General features: G+C 36.8%; 1 protein-coding gene across 1 annotated transcript in view; it reads left to right on the forward strand.

Annotated features, from left to right (window-relative positions):
• LOC139697824 (delta-sarcoglycan-like) overlaps positions 1-25,410 on the forward strand; it is a 389,418-nt gene that overhangs the window by 18,242 nt on the left and 345,766 nt on the right. The window lies entirely within an intron of this gene.

Genomic DNA, 25,410 nt, shown 5'->3' on the forward strand with positions numbered 1-25,410 from the left:
CACAATACATGGAAATAAATTCATAGAGAAATTTAAATGCAACTCTAATTCAATAGAGAAGTAGTCAGCAAATATACTTAATGAAAGGAGAAAATGTTACCTCGTAGCTCGGTTTCAATTGTGAATAAACCATAACCATAAACACAGTAATCAACCAGCAATCATAATCAGTAATAGGTGATGGTAGAGCTCACCCAGTACCAAGTCCGACGGCATGTGAAATTCACACGTCAGGGTAGGGCGGCCAGTTCCTTTCCCTGTGCCGGTTATGGTTTCCTAGGAAGACCTGGTACCCGAAAAATCGCATAGCTGTAGGTGCCCAGAGTGCCTTGCCCGGGAATCGAACCCGGCACTGCCGCGACCCTCTCAATTGCGAATATTGAACAATAATAGCTTCATATATATCTTTTCAAGATATAATCCCATTTATAAGCTCTAGTATACAAATGTAAATTATTTCTAAATTAGTTCAACTCAAAGTTTCATTTGAGCACTCCGCAAAATAATTATTTGAGTCTTTCTTTTCAAATGAAATTGAATGGTAGAAACCCATACGCCCAGATTTTTAATATTAAGCTTAAACAAATGAAGAGAAATGAAATTATTTATACATAGCTTTTCTATTTCAATAGTTTGTCAGCGTAATTGTGAATTTATTATGCGCATTCTGGGTTAACTATGCTAGAATTATAGTTCCTTTCATGAAACAGTTATGAGAACAAATAATTTATTGTAAGAACTGGTTGTAATTACTCTTGCATGAGCATTTATTCCTAAGTTTCTAGGTTAAAGATTTAATTTTTGAAGATTTATTCAATTTACCTTAGGAGGAGAGTTAAAATTTAAATGATGATCAATACTCTAGCTATTACTATTAAGGAAGAGTTTATTTCGAAAGTAAAGCCCTGAACTGCTTGGAATAGATTCTTTTAAAAATCTACAGAATCATGTATTCCAGTCATTGAAGAAGGAGAAAAAAGATTACCAGATATTTAACAGTTTTAATTAATAGGTAATTACGATATTAGAGTGATAAAAATGAGATAACAGGCAAGTCGGGGACATTCATCAAATAGTAATGAAACACACTCTAGACCAGCAAACAGCTTTTTCACTAAAAAACGGATGACATTTTCGAAACACCAACGGCGTCGCATATTTTCAGAATTTCCATTTATGTGAATATTTTCCTCCGTCCCTTTATCAACATCCCCGAAAGGAGAGATACGAGTTCGACAATCTTATGTCGCAGCCATAAATCTATTTTTCTTGTCCAAAATCATTATCACTATGTTCCCAAGATTTGAAGTTATGAATGATTCCCTTTCATCACGAAGTCATGATAACGACCACGCTCAACATTAGGCTACTGGCACGTGAAACGATTCAAAAGAATCTTTCCCACCGTGAAAATTAGTTTTGGCTAATAAATTGGGCATTATTAGTTACATACCGGTCTTTACCTCGTTGCAAAAGAGGCCATCGAATAGAACTACATATGGAGTACAGTAAAACAGTATTACCTTTCCTATTAGCTTAGCTTTTTTTAAATGGTATTAAAGTATGTTTCACATTACACATATTATTCTGTCATGTTCTTATTTTTTATGGATATATTCATGCATACTTATTTTGAACGCTTTCTTTTCCATTCGCTCAATATGAAACCATCTCAAGGCAGATGTTTTTTCGAGTGACTCTATGGATATGAATGAGAAAATTTATATTAAGGGATGCGAAATTAAGACATACTACCTTGATCAAAAAGTTCCCGGAATAACCACCGTGTGGCGCTCCCATCGTTCCGATTTGAGTTCTGTTTTTTTTGTTAAATTGGTACATCTGTTGTTGATATTCCCTTTAAATCTTAGTGTCATAACTTGACATTTGCAAAAGTTACGTAGCCAAGAGTACATCTATCTCTGTGTGTGTTGGCGATTTTTTACAATTGCAGAAATGGATTTAAATTTGCAACAACGAACTTGTATTAAATTTTGCGTAAAAAACGGATTTAGTGGCGCACGGACGTTGGAAATGTTGGAAAAGTGTTTCGGCAACGATTCTCTAAAAAAACGGTCGTTTACCAGTGGCACGAGCGGTTCAGAAGTGGTCGTGAGTCAATCGAAGATGATGAACGCAGTGGCAGACCATCGACATCGAAAGTCGGTGAAAAAATTGATAAAGTAAAAGAAATGTTGGTCAATAACCGCAAATTAACCATCAGAGAAATAGCGGAGGACTTGAACATTGCCTATGGATCCGCCCAAGACATTGTGGTTAATGATTTGGGTTTCCGTCGTGTAGCAGCAAAGTTGGTGCCAACTCAAGACCTCAATTTCATGCAAAAAAGAGACCGTGTTGACGTCGCAAAAGACATGATTTGCGAGGCTGAATCCGATCCCACATTCATCAAAAGGATCATTACTGGAGACGAGACGTGGGTTTATGAGTACGACACGCAATCCAGACATCAGGCAAGTGAATGGCGTTCACCAAATGAGCCGAGACCAAAAAAACCACGTCGTTTTCAGTCAAAAAAGAAGGCAATGCTGACGGTTTTCATGGATTACAACGGTGTAGTGCATCATGAATTTTTGCCAGAAGGCCAGACAGTAAACAAAGAGTATTATTTGGGCGTTATGAGACGTTTGCGTCAAGCAATTCGCCGAAAGAGACCAGAAATGTGGGCAGAAAACTCGTGGATTTTGCACCATGATAACGCACCATCGCACAGTGCTATCATTATTCGTAATTTTTTGACGAAAAATGCAACAAATACCATCCAACAGCCACCGAATTCACCTGATTTGGCTCCCTGTGACTTCTTTCTGTTCAATCGAGTTAAAAAACCATTACGGGGAACGCGTTTTAGCAGCCGAGAGGAAGTAATGGAAAAATCGCAGGAAGCACTGATGGACATACCGAAAACCGACCGTAACTTTTGCAAATGTCAAGTTATGACACTAAGATTTAAAGGGAATATCAACAACAGATGTACCAATTTAACAAAAAAAACAGAACTCAAATCGGAACGATGGGAGCGCCACACGGTGGTTATTCCGGGAACTTTTTGATCAAGGTAGTATAGAGGCTGTCGATGAACAAAATTTTCGTTGATAGCCATCGGGAATCAAATTCATGATACGCTATTATTGGTTATCCACGTTCTCTGACTAAAGTATACGAAGCAACGTTTTCTATGATAAAATAAATAACCCAATTGGCGAATATTCAGAGATCAATCCTGGGTTAGCTATAAAATTGGTAATCGACTTTCTGACTTAATGTGCTAAAATGAAGATAGTTTTTGAAATATGGTCAAAGCTAGAGAAGTAAAATTATGAATGTTTTTAGAACTGGAATTTTGATCGGTTGGAGATATTTTTGGAAAGGTCAGTTTCGGTTTTGTAATTATCTTACATAAATGAGTGAAAAAATACAAAAAAAAGCGTGGCAATATTTATGAAAGGAAAAATACTGACTGCTAACGATGTATTGCGAAATAAACATTTATAATCCTTATGCCTTACTTTATTTGGTTACACACCCAATGTTTCATTATTTGTATTTTACATGGGAAGACTGCGGGAAAAATGTTTACGATGTAATTTTTTCAGGAAAATCGTCTCATTTTATTTTAATGATAATAAAAATAGTTATTTGATAATTATAAGCAGCCTACCATTTTTAGTACTTAAACAAAATACAGGTAGCCTCGGAATTCTTCGGTGGGGTAAAAAAGTGACTGTTACTCAGGGTAGAAGGGATCTAAGCAAATAAAGTCGCATTTCATAAGAGGAAAGAGAAGAATGACTGAGCGGAAACGGTAAAGTAATTTACAATCAGATAAGTTTTATAACTTAGGATAATGCTTGTGAAACGTGTTGGGCTAAATGAAAGGACGAAAACAGTGTGAGAATTCTTGACGGGATTCGTGTTATTTTCCGAAATAATTTATTGAAAAGAAATTTTCCGAAGCAATAAAATAGGAAAAACGTACTCTTCACTTTATGGATTGAAATGAAATTTTGGAATGCGGGAGTATACTGGAATGAAGTCGCCTAATTACAGTTGATATAAGGTATATATATTTGAGGAGTTACGGGATAAAATGATAGGCACAGGGCTAGGAAAAAGTTGACCATTAATGTATGTTGGAAAAATCCATACTATAAATGCTTGAAAAAATGAGCTACGCCGGTTTGACCACATGGAAGAAATCAATGGGTTTTTTTATCACCGTACGAGAAAAGTAAGAAAAGTGGTTTAGAATGAAGGTTGAAGAGCGAGAAAGCCATGAATGAAGGCCTAAGATATTCTTAAGGAACGAATATCTTATGTGTTATAAACGGAAGAGGATCTATAAAAAATATGTGCATAAAACAAAGCCGCGTGCATATACAACATGGGCGGAGGAAATATTTAATGACTGAGTAGTATGGAAAAATAAGTGAAATAAATGCCTGCTGGAATTACTTAAAATGAAGTTCCTTGACTATGCCTACTTCGTGATAGAACTGCGAAAATGATATAGACTGCATACAACATTGCACATCGTTCGAGGCTAAGAATATTGTGAATTGTGAACAAGAAGATCGAAGGTAACGTAGTACCTCAGTGGATGGGGTTGGCTTAATGACTGTAGGATTTTGGGTGAAACTACATGCCACAAGATTTTCAAGGTAATATTAACCATTATGTAAAAACCAAATTTCATGTTGGATCCTGAGAAACACGGGAACCGTTATTTTAGCTGATCATCCGTATAAAAACTGTATAAAGGGATTTCCTGATCAAAAACATTTCAGTGTGGTTTATTTTAAAACAAAATCTATGAGAAACCGCATGCTAGGATTGAAATTTTATCCTAACCGTGTGCCCGTGATTACACTTGCCTTAATAGCTACTCCATATCTGGCGGGAATATCATTAGCACGATTGCCGATCAAAAAAAGTTACCTTACTGTTTGTTATTTTGGCAATAAAACTTGAAGTTCAATACAGTTCAGTTTTATTATTTATCTTGAAGCCTTTAAAAAAACATGTCAGCCTCATCTACTCTTTCAATCTCTGATAACAGACGTACTTGGGAAAAAAGGTGAACTAATCACCGAATGGGCAGATAACATCGTCTCCAATCTGACGTTAATGTATTGCTTGATCAATTAGGTGTTGTTAATTAAGAAGAGAAGCCGAATTAACAACTGTCACTGCATGCAAGTGACATCATCAGCTAATACAATTGGCTCACATTCAATTATTTTCGCTCATGATTTATCATTGGATTCTAAAAAAAATGTGAGCTGTGAATCAATACGTGTAACAAGATAGTCTAATAAAAGTTATGAAATATTTGTTTTTTTGAATTTATGTTTCACCCTCGGACCAAATAGATACATACGGTGGAACTAATTACATTTGCAGGAAATCACCATTCAACAAATTTAACAATATTTCAATTTAGTTTACCGAGCAAGAATTATCATTATTTAAAAAAATAATACTGTATATTCACACTTTTATTAATTTCAGATGGTCAACGCAATATTTACCAGCCTACTTTCCTCTAATATCACTAGTTATTTTTAAGTTAACTCCCGTACATAAGGAGCTCCAAAGGACTTGTACGTATCTTATGGGAACGAAAAATATGAAATAAGAAATTTTTGTTAGTAACAAGACACATTATTCGCATAGGACATTAAACAGTTATCATTGTCTAAATGAAATGTGGAAGTAGAGCTATACTTCATGTGTACAAAATCATTGTCATTCGCACTAATATCTTGTTTAGTACAGTAGATGGTCGCCCTAAAGGTCATGGCTTAGGCCTTGGTAATTTAATGCAAGATTTCCTAGCCGAGGTGAATACGTATCGCAGCTAATTGACCTCTGTCAGAATTTGACATCTGAATTTTTATTATCTGTCAGAACACTTTTTAAATTTACTACAAAGTACTAACGTACCACATGGCTATGAAACACAATTGAACAATTCCAGTGAAAAGTTATATGAGGTAATTAATTAAGTCAATCAATCTTTTGACCTCCTGGAAGAGATTTGTAGAAGTGCATTTTAAGACCGTTCCATAGGAATTGTTCCCGGGAAATAAGAGGATATACTTTTAAATTGTTGAACTCGGGTCATTGTATTTAAATAAGAAAAAATTGATATTTATATATTTTATTATTAATTCCATCTATTCGGATACTCAACCGGTAGCGCAAATACAGCGTTTACAGTGATAAATAATTTCTACCAAAAATAATCCGTAGCGGTTTCGAGGCTACCATCCGACTTCAAAATGTAATATCTTATCGCTTGATGGAATTTATCAATTGTATTTCTTTCAAAATGCTACGAGGTTAGTACACCTCTTCATTAAGCGTTTCATATGAATAATTTGTTGGTTTATTTCCGTCTTTTTTACAAAATTTTTTGAAAAATGGTTCCTTGTTTTTCGTTGAGGATAGAATTTTCACTAAATCCCCTTACACGGGAATTTGATTTAAGTTACTGAACTTTATTACTGATCTAGTTATCTGAATGCAGCAAATAATAAAAATTAGTGAATCATTAAAGGATGAATTAAATTTATCAATTAGTCAATTGCCTGTATTTTTAAGGATTTTAAAGTTAAATTACATAGCTGTTGAAAGGAACATATCATAAAAATGGCAAAATAATGAAACTGAACTATTAGAAAAGCTTTTTTTGCATTAAAAAAATAGGAAATACAATTAGAAAGAGAGCAGATAGAAGAGTCCATGAGTTTATACTATACTCTGAAGGTATATGGCTAACGCAGCAGGGAAAAAGGAATTATTGATTCAGTAGTGAAATATTTTCAAAAAGGAGGGAATTGATGACAGGGACCATTAAATAAAGACAAAAAAAAAAGATATGTATCACTTTGATATATTCCGCTCCGATAGCCGGTCGAACTCGAGAATATACATGGAGAAATGTCATACTGGGAAAAGTAAAGGAGGACATTTTTCTGAGCGATTGGAAGCAGGAAAACAAGTGAAATAAATAGAGGTTCATAGGAACTTCATGAGTATGGTTACAAATTGAGTGTTAAAATCGAATGAAGAATTCAAGGAGAAAAATAAAATGACATTGAAATCCTTCAACTAGACAAAACGATGCTGAACTCTGCTCTATTGGGAGTATTCACATAAAGTGCACGTATGTGCCTATAACATTTCAAATAGCGTCTGTCTCAAACTTTAAACATGCATTTCACATGATAAGTAAACTTAAATGTGGAAATAACCATAAAATTTGCAGTTTAAGGCTTAGCTTTAAAAATTTATCAGGAGGGGAAACAGAGAGAGCGAGGGAGAGACAGAATTTAAAAAAAGTATTTACGTCAACATATCGGTTCCGCAATGAGTAAAAAATAATGATTCTCCGAGTTAATGATTCCAACAACCCCCTGGGACTTCAACTTCGACAGATGATATGAAAGGAATTGATTTTGGCCGGCAAGAACCGAAGTAAGTGGATTATAACTAACTATGTAATACGAACTGACTCATGGACAGCGACGGATCATTTTACAACGGCTATCTAAGGTCAATTATTTCGGAAAAGGGAATGCAGACATTTTTTAAAATTTAATGAGGGAAAAGGTTACGTAAGGCTGGCCGCGGTATTGGTTTACACCAGACCTGGGAGAGGACTTTGTACCCATCAGACATCGTGTTCGGGCTCTATAATTTTTCTCTGATTATTCGTAGTGGAACACTAAACATTCGTGCTGCAAAACTACTAAAGTGTGATTTCAGGAGAAGCAATAACTTAAATTAGCAGGATAGCGAATATTTTTAAATGAAGAAACCGAAACAAAAGGACGAACGTATTCTATTCCTCCTCTGTGCAATTCTTCGTCCTCACTCGTTTATTTTACTCATCATGCGAATTTTTTCCCATTCCAGCCCTCTCTAATAAATTAATATGATTGAGTCCATCTTTACGCCTAGCAGGAAAAGCATTTTCCTAATCCCTCTGACATACAGGCATGACCTGTAGCTGCTGCCACTGTATCGTGGAATTTTCATGGTTATTAAAGAGTCATAAAGAGTACAAAATAGTAATTGTTTCAATTTAAAAGTTACTTACACATTGCTGGACTTTCCTTTTCCTGTAAATTTTACGCTTCATCGAAATTTTACCCTACGAAAATTTATTACTTTCAGCGAACTTCTTAGCATGTGTTGACTAAATCATCGTTGGGTTTCATAGAGCAAGACATTCATAGACTAAACCCAAAAATACCCAAAGGGATAAAATTTTCTGAGAACGGCGAAAGCCGGAGATATTAACATGTATTATAAAAGTTCACGCAGCTGAAATGGGTCGATGAAGAAAAATCACCCAGCACGGTTCCAATTTCGTTTCCGTTCCTCTCAGGCACGGAATCCTGCGATCTCAAATCTCCGCCTTTTCTTCCCAATCGAAATCCCATGATTCCAAATCCCGCCTGAGGAAAAAAACTTAAGGCGGAGTTTCTGCAAACATCATGCCGGAATGAAATCATATAACTCTCTCTCTCTTCAGTCCCTCTCTCTCCTGTCCCTCTATCCCCTCTCTCACCCATAGGCGGAACGAACGGTCGGCAAGCCCTGTAATATTTTCCTCCCGGCCCCCACACTCAACTTCTATTCCAGCTTCCTCTCTTTCCTTAAAGAGGAAACCGATCACATTCCCTTCTAAGCGAACGATAGACTAATTCGGTCGTAGCGGCGGAGGATCGCGTGGTCGGAGGATCTCATGGAGCAAAGCGGCGTACAGATGCGAGCTTTTGCTTTTTCGCTAATGCGGGGATGAGACTTCCGAAAGAGAATCGGGTTCGTTTGCGCCCATACCTACGTATACCGTTGCAGTAAATGAGGCGAGAACGCCGCAGGAAAACGGACACGTAGAAGAGAGGTAAGACAGAGACATTAAAATGGATCATTGCCCTGATTTCGAGCGAAGGGGCGCATGGGAAATAAATTAGCGTGGGAATCATAGTGGGCCGACTGCGAATACACCATTTCCCATTCCCCTTCGAGGAAGAAGTGTGAGCGGACCGGAGGGGGAGGCAGAGGAAGGCGTTGGGATGGGAGGGGAGTGCCAGTTTGATTGCCTGTGGAATCGCGATATACATATTCTTATCCCCCATTTTGGGGTGTTTTCTTGGGAACTCGTATTGGCGTGTTTGGAGGCGATTCAGAGCAGGATCGGCGGTGCTTGGGAAGAGGTGGGGGAGTTATGCTGGGTGGTGGGAGGGAGGGGATGGAGGAGGTGAGACTAAAGATGTAGATAAGGCTTTTGGATAGCGGGAGTGAGAGAGGAAGAAGGAAAGAGGCGAGGAGGAAGGAAGTCGGAGGGGTGGAAAGAGGCCATTGTCCATTGCTTCCGACAGAAACATGAACAGCTGGGAGAAAGAGAGTAATGGGGAAACGCCAGAAAATTACCGGACCTTATATTTTTTTCCCCTGTGGCTGCAGCATGAGGGACACAAGGGGAAGGTTCTAGGTATGGATTGGAATTCACTGCCGCAGCGTACGTTTTAAATTACCGTCGACGATGCAATCGGGGGAGGAGGAGAAGCGATTTACATATTGGCTGAAAGATTTCAGATGTATTCCTCAAATGCGCACTTTCTGCGTATCATGAGATCCTACACAATTCACTGATGTCTCGAAGCAATGTAGCGGACAAAGGAATTAGACCTGAGATAAATTAGAAGCGGGAGATAATTCGTGAAATGGTTACATTTATGGAATTTACAGTTCAATGATTATTTTGGAATTCCAAAAAGTAAATTTTATTTGGTAGCATCAGTTGGTATGCCCGATGAGTGGAATCGTCAATCCCCCCCCCCCCCCCCCAATACACCTTAGTGATAACGTGTAGATATACTAAATAGATGGAGATGCGTATGTGTGACGATAACTGAATAATGAGGCATATTTACATTAATGGGAGACTAACATGTTCCCTCTCATTATTCTTATCTTATCAAATTGAACTACCTCGAATAGTCGCGCAGTTCGGATAAGATTTTCAAGAGAATAGTTTTTTGTTATTAAACTGATAGATAAATTATGATACGACAGGTATAGCTATCTACACCTGATATACATGGGAGCAAATTTATAGGCCCTTATAACCTTATATATTGCATTAATTTCCTGGCATGCATGTTAGACTGAGCCACTTCGCGTTTATTTATGTAAAAATAGAAGAAAGATATTGTGGTGGGATATATTATCCCTCCGATTTGAATTTTTTGAACAAGAAACTTCCCTTTTACTTGAAATTATATAATAATGGAGGGTTCTTATTGCAGGTTTCATATAAGTTTTGATAGGTTATCATTTTCCATCATATCGATATAGCTTAGGCGTTTGGGTGAAGGTGGAAGCACCAAATTAGTATAACGGCTTATATTACCCGAAGGGGTAGATTTCCTTGCGCTTTGTTTCTTCTTAGTGATAAAGAAGAAATCATTTAGATATCGGTTCGAATCCGTTCAGAATTCTGGGAACACCTTTTTGATATTCATCTTGATTAACACGCAATTGCACGCAATAGCAGGAACTTAATTAATGCTTAGAAAAGTAGGAAATAAAAAAGTTATTCTGAGTTAATATTTAAATATCCTCGGATACGATTAGTGAAGGAGAAATAATTGTAAGAAAAGTACACAGCTAAGAATAACATATGATTTATATGGAAGATCGCGGGAGTGTGTCTGTTTGAACTCCCGAGGGAAAAAATCATATAAAAGAATACATACATACAAACAAGTATATATACAAGTTGTATATTAGTCGCACACACCCTGCTTGAAGAGAATCGGTGAAGAAGATACTAAAACGGTGGTAGATGCCGGGGGACAAAGCAAAATTCAATACTGGCGAAAACCTTGTCAGGACGAATATAACAACCAGCTTGTGCAATCTGACATCTAGCTATTCCGGCGAAGATATTACTAGATGTCAAAAAAAACAAGAACATGAAATACAGCACAAATAGCGCAGGACATGTATCACAGTAAAAGTAACTGACCGTTGAGCGTAATGCCTCACGCATCGAATATACTTAAATAATTAGTCAGAGATTATAAATAAAGATGTAAGAAAGCCTAATAAGAAAATTGATTGAGGGAAAACCGATGAACAACCGGGACAACACTAGCTTAGAGATAGCTGGCCGATATTGTGATACATGTAAGCAATCAATTATATGTGGAATTCGTGGAATTGAAACAGGTTTTCGACGACGTAGAATGGACCAAGATTTTGAAGATATTAAAAGCACCTGAATTGGACTACAACGACAGAAGAATATTCAATTACTTCTCAAGGAATCAGTGAGGTAAGGTGTAAATAAAAAATGGAAGGAAAAGATTAGACAAAATAAACAAAGATGTTAGGCAAGGGTGCAACCTATCACCAGTACTATCCAACGTATACGTAAAAGAGCAAAAGCAAACTAAAAGGGCTTCAAAGAAGTCGAGGTGAATGCCAAAGAATTTAACATACTGCGGTTCCCAGGTGATATCATAGTAGGGGTAGAAACTCAAGAGGACCTGCAAGTCAGACTCAATGCAATGAAACAAGTACTTTGAGAATATAAAATGAGTATCAAGAAGAATAAAAATGAAATCCTTGTGACAGATACCAAAATTCGAGGATTGAAACTTGAGTGCGCAGAATATTTCATCTATCTGAGCAGCAGTATAACATGGGATTGAATTAATCAATCCGATATCAGCCTTGGGAAATAGCTCAAGCTAAGTATGCTTTCATGAAGAATAGGCAACTAATATGTACAAAGAGCCTGAGGCTGCTAACAAGTAAGCAGTCCATCCAAGCATTTGTATGGAGCATGGGACGGGAATCATCAGAGAAAATGAGCGGTGGATAAGTGAACCAGCGAAGACGATAATCCTTTGAACCATGGTGCTGGAGGAGAATACTGAGCATTAAATGGGCAAATGAAGTTGAGCAGGAGAAAGGGTACAGAAAATTAGAAGAGAAAAATACCAAAGGGAGAATACTACACCAAGTGACTAGATGGATTGGACACATCTTGAGGCACAATAGATTAGGTAGACATATAAAAAGAGCGAAAATTAAATGAAGCTTCAGTGACAAATACGAAGAGGCAAGTTTATCGGACATATTAGGAAGGACGCGAAAGAGTGAAGCATTTATGGAATGCGGGAATTAGTACTGAATTGGGAAGAAAGAGGCACTGCAGTAAAGCATTCTTAGAGATGAAATACTAATGGTGATAATAAAATACATCCTTCTCTGAGGTTCGAATAAAATTTCTCATAGGTAGATTCCTTGAAATCATTAAAAAATACAAAATCAGCTAAAATCTGAATCATAGGTATTATAATTAACATGGTGACGTGACTTCTCCCAATTCCCGAACACGAAGTTTATAAACTTGACCTATTCTTCGTGAGTAACTTAGCACTTCACAAGTACTGCAGCCCGAATTCTCGCTTGCTCGTCTTAATTTCCTCTTTCCTATTAGTTGTCAGCAAGACCAAAACAACAATTAGGTTCTGGTGCTTGGAGTCAAGTACGAGAAATTTACCATAGATCTCTCAAGCAATTTTAATACAAGATGGAAATACTGTTGAGAATAACAATTGAAATAAGGCATCATCGCCTTACTCCTTATATTCTACCTTTGATGTTTGAATTCCTGCTAAAATAAAGAGTTTCATCTTATAATTTCTCAGAAAGGTTTAATATGGATGTTGAAGTAATGATTTCCTTTGGTTTCGGAAATCGTGCCCAAAGTATTAGCTCTGAGCAAATCGCTATTACCCTCGTGTAGAGTATGCATATGGAGTATTTTTTCTATAAGCCTTTCATGCAACGCCAGTGTCTACCTTTTCTTCCACATAAATTTTGTCATTGTTGACATCATTTATTATAAGAAAAAAATACATGCGGAAGATAAGATTTCAAAGATATGAATGGGAAATTTCACCCATGAGTGTGCGTAAAATATTGTTCTAAAAGAAGAAATAGCGGACACCCACAATTTGAATAATTGTTGTTCATCCAAAGATGATGAAAAAATGCAACCATAATATAACTAAGTACCGAGAATGGAAAGATAAAGAGAATTTTAAAATTAAAAAATGAGCAGAGGAACCGGTACAAAAAGACAAAAGAGAAACAATGGAAATAGTGAGAAAAAGTCATTAGATTTCAATATTTGGAAGAACTATGGCGACACTAGAGTTCTGCAAATACTTTTAATTAAACACCCCCACTAAGTAATACAACAACTGTAATGATACCGTCGTCTCGGATTCACCACCAATTCATTCCATTTTGTACATCAGTGGTAATTTCCTGGTAATTATACCGGCATTCTGACTGTGTCGAGCAACATCAGTCAAAATAGCAAAACGTAATTGGAAACTTCTAATATTTCACTATATATTTGTTCTTATTTGGACCCTGTTTTGATTTTAAGTATTCCTGAAGCTTAGATGATTGAATATAGATTTTAGAAATTGAAAAATTACTCTAGCCGATTAAAGAGGGACTCACCAATTCCAATATTTTTTATTCAAAATTGAAATTATTTTAATTATTTAATCTTGATAAAATTTAGTGTTACCTTAAAAATTATTTTTGTTTATTCTAGAAATTGCTCACGAGGAATAAAGTAGTCTAATAAGCCAGTCATAAGAGTAAACATCGCCAGTTCTTTCCCATCTACATTTCACGGTCACGCTAATTAAAGAAATTTTCTTTTAGTTCCGGATTTTCTTCCCCTTCTGGAATGCAAATTAGTGACTGATAAACCTGCATCAAACTCCCAATTACTTTCAGCCCGCCTTTATACTTCACTTAAGCCTGACGAGCACGTTATCTGAGCATGGGCCCTGAAATTATGGGGCCGCGACTCAATTTAACCCCGCACGTTTGGTCGCACATAACCCAGTAACGTATGAGGTGCGCAAATGTACTCTTGGGAAATGGAAAGAAGGGTACAGAATGCAGTTGCGTCTCAAGGGGCAACATTATAGCCCAATCAAGCGTCTCCCTCTCATGAATAAATACCACGCCATGGACCTGTTTCCTTTGCACGGATAAAGCGCTCTCGGGAGATAGATATGCATGCATAGCACTCGATTGCACGGACGTGACTCTCAGGCATCGAGGGGACTCCACCTTGTCGGCTGAAATGATCCTCTTATCCCATCACACGTCGCCTCCCATCCTCTTTTTCCACACTTCTTGAATTTCTTGTTACCTTTCCATTAATATTTCGAAGCGTTAGGCTCTTGCTATTTAATGTTTCTCTTTCGTTTTTCACAAAAATCATTTGAATGTCATTATCCATACTGGAATATTATTGCAAAAAATCAAATTTGTCAAAGAAAAACTTTACAAATCATGCTTATGCATTCCTGATTTTGGAGATTTGCTACATTAGAAGATAATAGGATGTTAAGATTAAAAAAAAGATGAAAATAGTAAGCTTGGTCAAAATTCTTCCAGAAACAAAAACTAGGAACTTTTCCATGCATCATTCTGTCGTAATTCTTACGTACGAACTTATTTTCTTTAATCCAATTTTTTTCTTGAGGAAGGTGAACCAGGTATCTAAAAATTAAATATCATCAGTAATTATAATTTATCCACGCACAATGTGGCCAGACTCGAGCCCACATTGACTTCTAGTTTAACCCGAAACTTATATTCTATATGAATCTACCCTTTAACATACCAATGGTAATAAAAGGGCTTGAAATAGTCTAGTTAATTTCCTTACTTCATACCGAAATGTTTTCTGATCCTAATCAAATGGAATAATATCTCTTAATATACATTAATTAATTCTCCCAGCTAGGAAAATGAAATATGTCAGAATGCCAGGTTGTGTTTCACAAGGAAAGGCAAGGGAATTCTGTTGTACCGTTTTCTAGATTTTGTCTATCTAAGATACACCTCAACTGGTAGATTACAATAATAATATTTGTCAAAGTGTAAAAGTTATAAAAATGGTAGTTGGAAGAAATCATGAGAAAGTTAATAAATTGAACTGAAAAGCGATTTCGGGTCTGTAATGTAATAAGTGAAATTAGCAGTTGTTTACAATTGCATTAAACTTTAGTGTGATACCAATTCTAGCATTTTAAACTTCATGCTTATTTTGATATTTAAATGACTCAAATCAACATATTTCAGAATATGATGGCATTACGGATAGGGAAATGAATTAGCCGTTAAATCCATACAACTGAAACTATTCCCAGTGAAGAATATTATAACCACATTATTATACTTGGTTGCTTTTTACACCAATCTCAAATATTTCTTGAAGAAAACTTTTTTAAATCTCATAAAAGGCAAATAGTAATCTATAAAGACTAATGGACTGATATTTTAGAGAATTCTTGACCTTGATAAGTAATCCAAGCATTTGACTAGGAAGGCCAGAAAGATAACACCCCACCATTTCTATAATGATAATGTGTATTTAACTTATCTGATGGCAGGAATATCACTCTAATGATGATGAGGTTAACCTATAGTGTAGTGGGCACTTATTCTTAAACAGAGGCTACGGGTTTGAGTTACGAACCACTGGGGTCGTGTATTTATTTGGAGTTTGATGATTTTCTATGTCAGTAGTTGGAGCGAATTAAAACACAGTTTTCAGTCAAATCCACGAGTTAATCATACTATCAAATGCCCTTAATGTGAAAGATAGATCTACCTCCTATTTATGTAATGATAACTGCCAATTGATAATGACGAAAAAATATTTAAACAATTAATATGAAAAAATGATTGGTAGCAGTTACGGCAAAAAAATTACACTTTTATTTTATACTCATTCGGGAATTCGTGGTCAAACACAAATTCATGGAACTATTTCTTATGATATTAATAATGAGGAAACAACATCTGGCATAGTGGTCTCATAGAGACTGTACAATTTGCGTTATCAATATACTTTAATGCATTGTCACCCAGTTTTGTGTGCATGAAAACAGCATATGGACTATCTTTTGGAACATTATATATTCAACTTGCTTCCTCTTAACATATTGCTAAGGAAATTCTAATTCTAAAAGTAAACCGCCGCTGAAACAAAAACTACGAACCGCTATAAAAAATTCCTATTTGTATTCAGCTTATGCAACTACCATCTGTAAAGTATTCTCAATAGAATTCAAGTCACGTTCCCTGATACCATGAGGCCAATTCTATTTGGTGTATCAAGTATTATTCCCAGTGGTAACAGTAATATTCCAATAATGACTTGAAAGAGTGACTGACATTACTAACAATAATACTTAGTTCACGGCAACCTATTGGATAAGGAAAATTTTCTTATTTTTTATAAATTAGTCAGTGATTGAAAATAGTAACTTGTAGCAAATATTTTTATTTGATATGCAGTGGTAAATATTCTTGCCATACTTAAAATTAGCCAATAACAACTACTTAGTTAACGAAAGTTTCCCAATTTTTTGTAGATACCAAAATCCTATTATCCCTAGAGAAGTATTAAGTCCATGTACCACGTGGAAGTGGCTAAAAAATACCTAGCAACCCTCCGCTGTTGGCTCTGCCGATTTCCCAGGTCCCTCCATGCCCTTCTTCCTTCGTCCACGACATTCTTTCGTGCAGGTGCTGACGATCTACAAAACTGACGTGTCCCCGGACCGAATCAAGCTAACCTATGCCCTCACCCTCAGACTCCTTACACCTCTTTTCCATTAATAATCCGAGCACACACCCTAACTCCCTTTGCTTTCAGCTTACTTTCCTCGTAGCCCCCTTCTATCCTCCCTCTCCACCATCTTTCTCATCCTAACCCCATCATAACACTATTTTTCTTCCTCTTCGAAACCTCTCTCTACCTTTCTCCCTTCTGTTACGGAAAAGGCTAGCCTGTAAAATTTAGGGCGGAGAAGAGGCAAAAGGAAAGGGTAGGAAAAGGAAGAGAGGGAGGGGGAAAAAAAGCAAAGAGAGCAATGGGAGGTAGGAGGAGGCGCAAAGTTACCTCTGCTCTTGTTTTCTTCTTTTTGCTTTCCTCATCCACCCCCACTTTTCCTCATGGCGCATCCACCTTCCCTCTTGCAGTCAGAAAGCCGTCCACCTCCTTGTAAAAAGACGTGACCCGCAGAGAGGCGTTATGCGCCCTCCCGTGCCATTTGGCCGATCCATTTCGCTCGGGCGAAAACGCCACGGGAAGGCAGAAGCGGAGTGAGGGTAAAAAAAAAATGGGAGGCAGGTGGAGGAGAATAAGAAAAAAACACGGTCAGATGAAGCGTCAGAGGGGAGAATTTTTAAAAAAATTACGCAAGGGGTGGTCGAGGGAAGGAATATGTGTGGGTGTACTGCGGGGAGACTTGTTCGCTTAGTGACGGGGGAGAGAGGGAAATAGAGATGGAGATGGAGATGAAGAGAGAGAGAGAGGGTAAGGGCTGGGAATAGCGTGTATAAAAAAGCACACAGTGGAAGATGAAGACCCTCGCATTTTAAAGGAGTGTCACCGGAAAAACTTTATTTCAGAAATTTCGTGTTAATTACGCTAAAACGCATATCTTTCAGGCAGCAAGCGCGACGCGCCCTCTGTGAATCCGCGAACGTTCACCAGCATCACGGCTGAAGTGGCAAAGAATCAAACAATAAAATAATTTATCTTAATAATTATATGTAAATTTCACTCTTAAGGTAACATGAACAACAAAAATGTGACATATCCGCTTAAAATATTCCTATGCAACACAAATATTGACATCAACCTTTTGCAACCACTTGCCGATGTTGAGCTGGTTCTTGATGTTCGCTGTACGTGAAATATTTGGTATTTTGGTAATTTAATTAATATTTGGTAATTCTACTACTTTTCTGAGGAAGCCGGTTTATTTACCATGATGTAGTTCATTTTTACACTACTTATAAAATAATTTCGTGTAAGTTATTTGCAAGCTGAGACTTCCCCTGAGTTTAGCGTTGTCTGTATGTTGTTCCTAATCTTATACTCGTATTCTCTTACCCATCGAAGTTATCTTAAGAACAGTTATGATTTACATACACATTAGTGTACACAGAAACAATTTACACACGCAGGTTTAGAGAGAACGTGCGAAACAGCCAAATTATTCGATTTTACATATGATAATTTTCATTCGAAAAAATGTTATTCTAGTCATTTTTTGATTGTGTCAGGTGCAATTCAGAGAAAAATATTTTATGACAGAACTTGGCTTTAAAATGGTATAATGGTAGTTTTCCCCAATTTCAAAAAAAAATTTAATGTAAATGAACTATTTAATGCCATTTATCTAAATTTATTTTATTGGGATATAACGAATAAAAAAAAAATTTCAGTTTCTGAATAGAATAAATTATGAGTTTATGAAAACACAACGGAAATGAGATCGCAAAGAAAGATGTATTAGGGTAAAAACTGGCTAAAATCAATCATTATAAATCAAACTTGACAATTATTTCTTAATCACATTCACGACTGACCAGAAAAAACTAATTTCGGGATACGGGAAAACGTAGAAGTTACTACATGCTATTATGTCAACTATGTAAACCTATGCCAGCTAATGTCCACTTGTAAACTGTTAGCAAGACCTATAATGCTCACATTTTTTCGTAATGTATGAATAATAACAGAAAACAAGATATCATTGTCATTAACAACTCTCCAACCCTACTTAATACCTTTAGTTGTACCATAAATACCCTCAATTACGTTTAGTAATTCATTATATTAATAATAAAGTATTTTTCCTACGGTTTAAATAGATATTTAACATTATTTGGATTGTAAAAATACATAGTTTCATATCTTTACGATATAAACGTTTTATCGAGTCTATCAACTGATTAAAAAAAAAGACTTTTAGAACCTCTTGGGTCGGAGACATTTTAAATTAGCATATCTATCATGGAAAACTTCTTTAATTTAAAAGGACGGGACAAAATGGGTGTTTGTTAGTATTTTCTAAAAGAAAGTTCAACCTGAAAAATAAAGCAATGTGGTGAACTAGTCTTTTTCATAAGTAAATACCCATGCAAAATCAGTCATTAAGTACATCTTATTATTAAAATTAGTATTAGCAAAGCCGAAGGGAAACTAAATTAAATTTAAAGCTGAGAAGTTTTCGTGTCTTAAATATGAAATTAAATGCACTCTAAATATCTCTCATGAGTCGTGGAATAATTAAAAAGGGACTGTACGAGTATTATTTAAAAATATGAAGCTTCGATATATTTACAAATACCTAACTTTTCGTGACTGTTGCAATACTGAACACTGCCTCAAAATAAGGATGTCCCGTCGATTAAGTTCGCTCCCCTCACTTTATTAATTAGTAGGTAGAAGTAGATTTCTGCAATCTCAAAGCGAAGCCCTGGTAGATTTTTCGCTCACTAAACAAAATTCATGCAAAAGGCCTGCCCGTACTGAAATGGAAGTGGAGTACTATTTTTCACAGTTGAGAGTGGTTTTAAGAGGATATACTTTAAAAAATTATGCCATTAAAAATATTCACTCTCACGACAGTAATGGAATGGAAAAAAACATGAAAAATACAAAAAGTCATTCAGTGTTTGTGAAGAGTTTGTGTTGTTCATTCAGTGTTTCTATTTATGTTTTTACTCTTATTACTTCAAACTTCCGTTACATAAATCAAAAGACATCAAAAGAAATAGTTCGTAGGGCACGAGTTAGTTTATTTTACTGTTGTAAGAAAGAAATGAACTTCCAACGTAAGTTGATGGGAATTTCTGGATTTAGAAATAATTCATAGTCAGTTTCTCTTGTTTTAATAGGAAAATAAATATTTCAGCGATAATGACTCATTTTCGTTTCTTTTAACGCGGGCATAAAAAAATGGATGTTTTCCTAGGACAATTTTTGTCTTAAAGTGTACAGAATAAAGGTTTACTTCGAAAATTTACTTAAAAATCGAGTTTAAATATACAGTATAGGGCAGTAAAAATTCAGGCAAATTAACCTTTTCTTTAAAAGCAAATATATTTAGAAAAATACAATGAAAATGAAAATCCTTTTACATGCTGTCCATATTTGCAAATGTTGCTAGGATAGCGGTGCGTAGATATGCGACATGAGAGTAACCTCGTCTTGGTTGGTAACTCTTTCGACTACGCTGTAAACATAATAGTCGAGGGGGTTTAATTCCGGATTATTCGGGGGCCAGAACTCCTTCGACCAGAACATGTCAATGTTATCTGAGAGCCAGTTTTGGCCTAAGTGACTAGTATGAGCTTGTGTTCCGTTCTGTTGGAAGACATATTGTCTCCCCTAGGCTACATTTGCCATCCACGGTTTCACGGTATTCTTCGAAATTTGCAAATTCGCAAAAATTCCAAAAATCCACTGAAATCAGCGCATGAGCGTTGATTCGAATGTTGTTTCTCGCCGGGTTAGCGAAACTTTCCCCCAGACTCCACCGAAGCATAATAATTAGCCACAATAGCGTTAAAAGTTGATCTGGGGTACCGGAAGAATCGAACTATTTCAATGGGTGAACGCCAAACACAAAAATTTTCGATAATAGCGGCTCTTCGATTGCACTCCACACTTGTACGTAATATCTCGGCCATTTTAAGGTTATGAATGTGTACTAGATGGCAATAGCTTTCAAAAGCACCAATCGCAACTCTCAATAGAACTACGATATGGCGGTAAATTTACATTGAAATTTGTCCAGACATAACCACCGCACCCTGCATACTGGATGATTTATTTATGCATCTGCGACTCATACTGTGCACCGTTTTGTTCGTGAAAATTTGCAGCGTTATCTATATTAGTTCCTTTGTCGATAGTATTTCTTCCTCTTGAAAAGGTGACAGGCATCAAACATCAATTAAGATGGCGAGAAAAAGATATTTTTAATGTTTTAATCTAAAAATCATTACGACTAATAATATTTCCATGTTAACAAGAATGCGAGGTCATATTTTCCTCAAATAAAATGTAATTCCTTTATTTCTTCGCTAATGCTTTCAGTTATTAAGGCAAAAAAGAACGGAGTTGAACCTGAATTACGCTAATAAAATGAGAAATGGAGTAAAATATAATGGTTAATGAACAAAAGGTATATTAATTACTCGCAGTAATGCAAGCAAACACTGTTACATGAACCATAGTGTCATAAGCAAAAATTAAAGATGAAGAAGCCGCGGCTCAACGCTTCACTTATCTCCGAACCCTTATTCCAGGCCGTAAAATGTTTTGAATACGGCGACGAAATTTAACCTTTTCCTTGAAGTGGAGGAGCAAGACCATCACATTTCCCTGTACCAAATATTATTCATATTCGCCGAGTTTAATGCATCTACGGGCATAATTCACACGGGAGATGAGGCCGATAAAAAAAGAAAAAAATAAAGGAATAAAGAAGGAAAGAAGTTTTACGCCCTCCAGTTTTCAAACAAAAAACTTTTGCTGATTATTATTGCAGTCAAAAGCAACAAAAAGTGTTTTGGTATTCATTTTTTTTAAAGAAAAGAACAAAGTCCCGTGATTAACTTCTGCGGCAATTCACAACCCTTTTGGCCAAAAACCTCGTAGGCGCTTTATTAATTCACTCTTGCAAAACAACTTTGCATGGAACATGTTTCTAACCACAAAGACAAGACTTCAAAGTGAGTGCGTTCTAACCGCTCCGCTGGAAACGAAAGAAAGAAAATGGGAAAAATAGTTTGGGGCGATGTTGCCATAACACCAACAGATTCGTGGGTGCACAACTCAATTTGCACCGTAGTTCTCGTGGCGCCCCTCGTATTTCGTTTTACCCCTCATTGCCGCAAACACACCCAGCGAAGGTTTTGGCGAAAGGGGATAGAGAGTGATGTATTCCTTTGAGTACTCCGTTTACTAAACAAAAGTTACAGCGCAAGCAATACGCTTTCAATATGAGCCTGACTTTGTAGCATTCTAAGACAGGGTGATTCAGAGCGGACAAGGTCTGTTGCTTGTCACTCAGTCGAGCATCCCCTGGTTAACTATTTGAACATGTCTGAACTCATGTAGATTTTGCTCATCAGTAGATAAAGTCTATGCACGTAATATTATTCAAGAGGCTAAATCAGACAGATTTAAAATAAATTTACCAAAATTGCTAATGCTCTGGTACTTTTCTGATGAAACATTACGAGTCTCATGAAGTCGTTAAGGGTAAGTAAAAGTGAGGCTGAAGCAGAACTCGGGTCTTAGGCCAAATTTTAAGTATCATGTTCGAACTTTTACTAATAAATAATTCATTTATTCCGTCTGAATTGCACAAATGAGTCATTTTAGAGCAGTCTTGTCTATCAGTGGTCATTCAAAGAATTGGAAGATAGAATTTCGCGTCGTTATCATTCGGTAAATTCCAATTCAATATTTCAATTAAGTGAATCTACTTAATTTTTAAAAATAAATTGGCAAGGGAAACTTGAGAAATTTATTAAAAAAGTGGATTAACTTATTAAGTATTAATAACACGCTCGGTTTTTTGAGGTAAAGAAAATTTTCTATTTTTTACTAATTCACAAACATATTATTTATCGGCGACATAACATTCGATCCATTCCTTATGCTCCAATTATTTTTGAAGCGATTTCACTAGCGTTTGTGCGTTAAAAGAAGATTTTCTTCGGATAGTTAATGATAAGAGGTTCCAGGTATATCATTGCTGTGCTTAATGGTATAGTGTAATGCGCTAATGCGGATATTCCCAAATTTTGCCAATATTTTATTTACAGCGACGACGATTGCAGTGGAATTACGCCCTCACCAAAAAGTCCAGAGGTGCCGGGTTTTGAGTTCACAGATTCCTCACCATGAAGGGAATACGGATATGTTTGTTCTCGTCATTTTCATTTCCCACGCATTCAGCCATTATATTCCACCAAAATGAGGTTCACGCACGAGAAATAAAAATAATTTTACTATTATCATTAGCATTTTCCCTATGAAATTTAAATGAAAATCTCGACCCCTAAGTTTCAGGGTAGTAAGCAATACGAAATGCTGGTTTAGAGTTAATTGAGGGTTGACGCAATGGACTCACTAACCGTATCATTTAAAGTGCATTTAGTCTCCTGGTGTCAACGCGGCACATCTCTTTGTGGCGGTGCGGTGCTAAACAATAAAGCGTCGCCACCAAAAACCCCACGCTTTGCAGCGCTTAGCCGCGAGCTATTTCCCCGGCTTCACGCTTTGTCAGACCCGTTTGAAGAACTACATCCACCGGAATTCCTCTGTGCTCCGCGAAAGCGGTTGATGGAGGCACGGCGAGAGGGAGACAAAGAGAGAGAGAGAGAGAGAGAGAGAGAGAGAGAGAGAGATAGAGAGAGATGGAAAGAGTGCGCATGTGTGTGTGTGTGTGTGTGTGTGTATGAAAGAGAGGAAAGGGAGGCGGGGCAAATGGCGGAGGGGAGAAGAGAAAGGAACTACGGAGAGGGACGGAAAAAAATCTCACGGATGAAGGGGCAGACGCGTGAAAAAATGCGAGGACATATTTTCCCCGAGTCCCGCGGAAAAAAAAGGGAGCAGGCGTCTTGGAAATTGAGCGGCCCGCGTGATTGGTTGGGCCCGCGTCGGTTCCACCCTCTGTGCCGTCCCCGTCCCCCCCTGGCACACCCTGGGCCCCAGCGCGGTTGGGGCAAAGGGAGGAGGTCAGAGGGAAGGGTGTCCCGAGGATTTACAGTCCCGCGCGGATGTCCCAAAACACTCAGGTGTTCTTTGTCCGCTTGGAATTGGACGCAGGGGGTGGGGAGGGGACGAGGACGTGGAGGAGGGGACGAGTGGGGAATGGAGGGAGTTGCGGGAGTGGGAAGGGCAGCCGTACGATGCATCCCACTCCAACGTATGGTCTCCCTCGAAGCCTCTCCCCCAGCCAGCCGCAAACGAATTTCCCCCACGAGATGTATATGCTGTTCGAGGGATATATTGGTGGAGGGGGGAGGGAGGGTTAGCATACCGAAGAGAGGAGTGAGGAGGGTGTATTGGATCGACAGGCAAAAGAGCCCCATAAATATTTTCCTCCTTTCATTTTTACCCGTGTATAGGGTGGATAATACTTCAGATCTCCTGCAAGCCGCCGATCTTAAAATTATTTTTCTCCGGAATTGGCGAAAACGATTATTTTGGAAATGATCTGTGTTTTTGCATGGAAGCTGATGGCATTTGGGTAAATGAATTCCCGACATCTTTAGTAAGCCTATGACCACTCTAATACTAGTCAAAACACGTATTTTATAAATTCAGTAAAATTTTTCACAACGGACGTAAATATTTGAAAATTTTCATTACTTTATACATATTTAAACTCAAATTTCCTCATAGGAAACAATATAAATACGCCATTATTCTTACTGATAGAAAGGATAAATTGAGCTTCCTACATCATCTTTTTAGAATGATTATATTTAATAATATTTACCTGAGACGTAAAAGACCCTTACGTGTTAAGGAAATATTATTTATAATAATTAGTCTTGCTATTCACAATTAAAATTGTACATTTAGTGCAGGAATTCTTATGTATTAGAATAGATTCCCTGTAATTAATAAGATCTATGACATTTTTTTAGCAATTTGTAATTTGGAATAATAACTTAAGATTAATTCATGTTTGTCAGCTGCTCAAGGAAATACTTGGAATCTCTCTTTGTTCACGGTAAATTAATGACTGTCATCAGTTGGAAGCCACAGAATGTCAAATGTATGTTTATACATTTGATAAAAATTTTAAATTACTAATTAGTTAAGATCAAGTCATTTATTGTGTTGCGAAAAGTTCGTGTAATGGTATTTTTTACGAAGCCATAACGTGATGAAATAATTTAAGTTTTAATTATTTCATGAACCGTCTCTAAAAAATATATATACGCTATTTTGTAATTTCATTCAATTAAGGGAAACGATTTCTTAAACCCTAGGTTATATGATCACGCATTTAATGTCAGCATTAGCTTCTGTAGCTGAAGATATCCTCTATGTCTTATGGAACCGGTAGTCCCATGTTAATATGTTTTTAATAATAAAACTTATCTTATTCCTGAGTATTAAGGTGAACTAGAAGTACCCCCGCTTAAGTTATTTAACAATGTAAATTAAAGCAAAATATTTTTTCATACCTGAAAATGTATAACATACGAAATACTCGACCTGGCACTTGATTTTCCGACATTAGGTACCCCTCACTTCAATTTGAATTCCCTTGTGGATTACCAATTAAGAATTGTTCTTTACTTTTCTTCTCATCCAGAAACCATGAAATAAAATATTAAAATAAAAGTAGAATAATTGAACCACATGCATGTATTTTAAACGGGCCAAACCTTTGTAAGTAAAGAAAATTCACAATTCAA

The sequence above is a fragment of the Hetaerina americana genome, unplaced genomic scaffold, assembly GCF_022747635.1.
Source record: "Hetaerina americana unplaced genomic scaffold, ioHetAmer1.1.p SCAF_8, whole genome shotgun sequence".
NCBI lineage: Eukaryota > Metazoa > Arthropoda > Insecta > Odonata > Calopterygidae > Hetaerina > Hetaerina americana.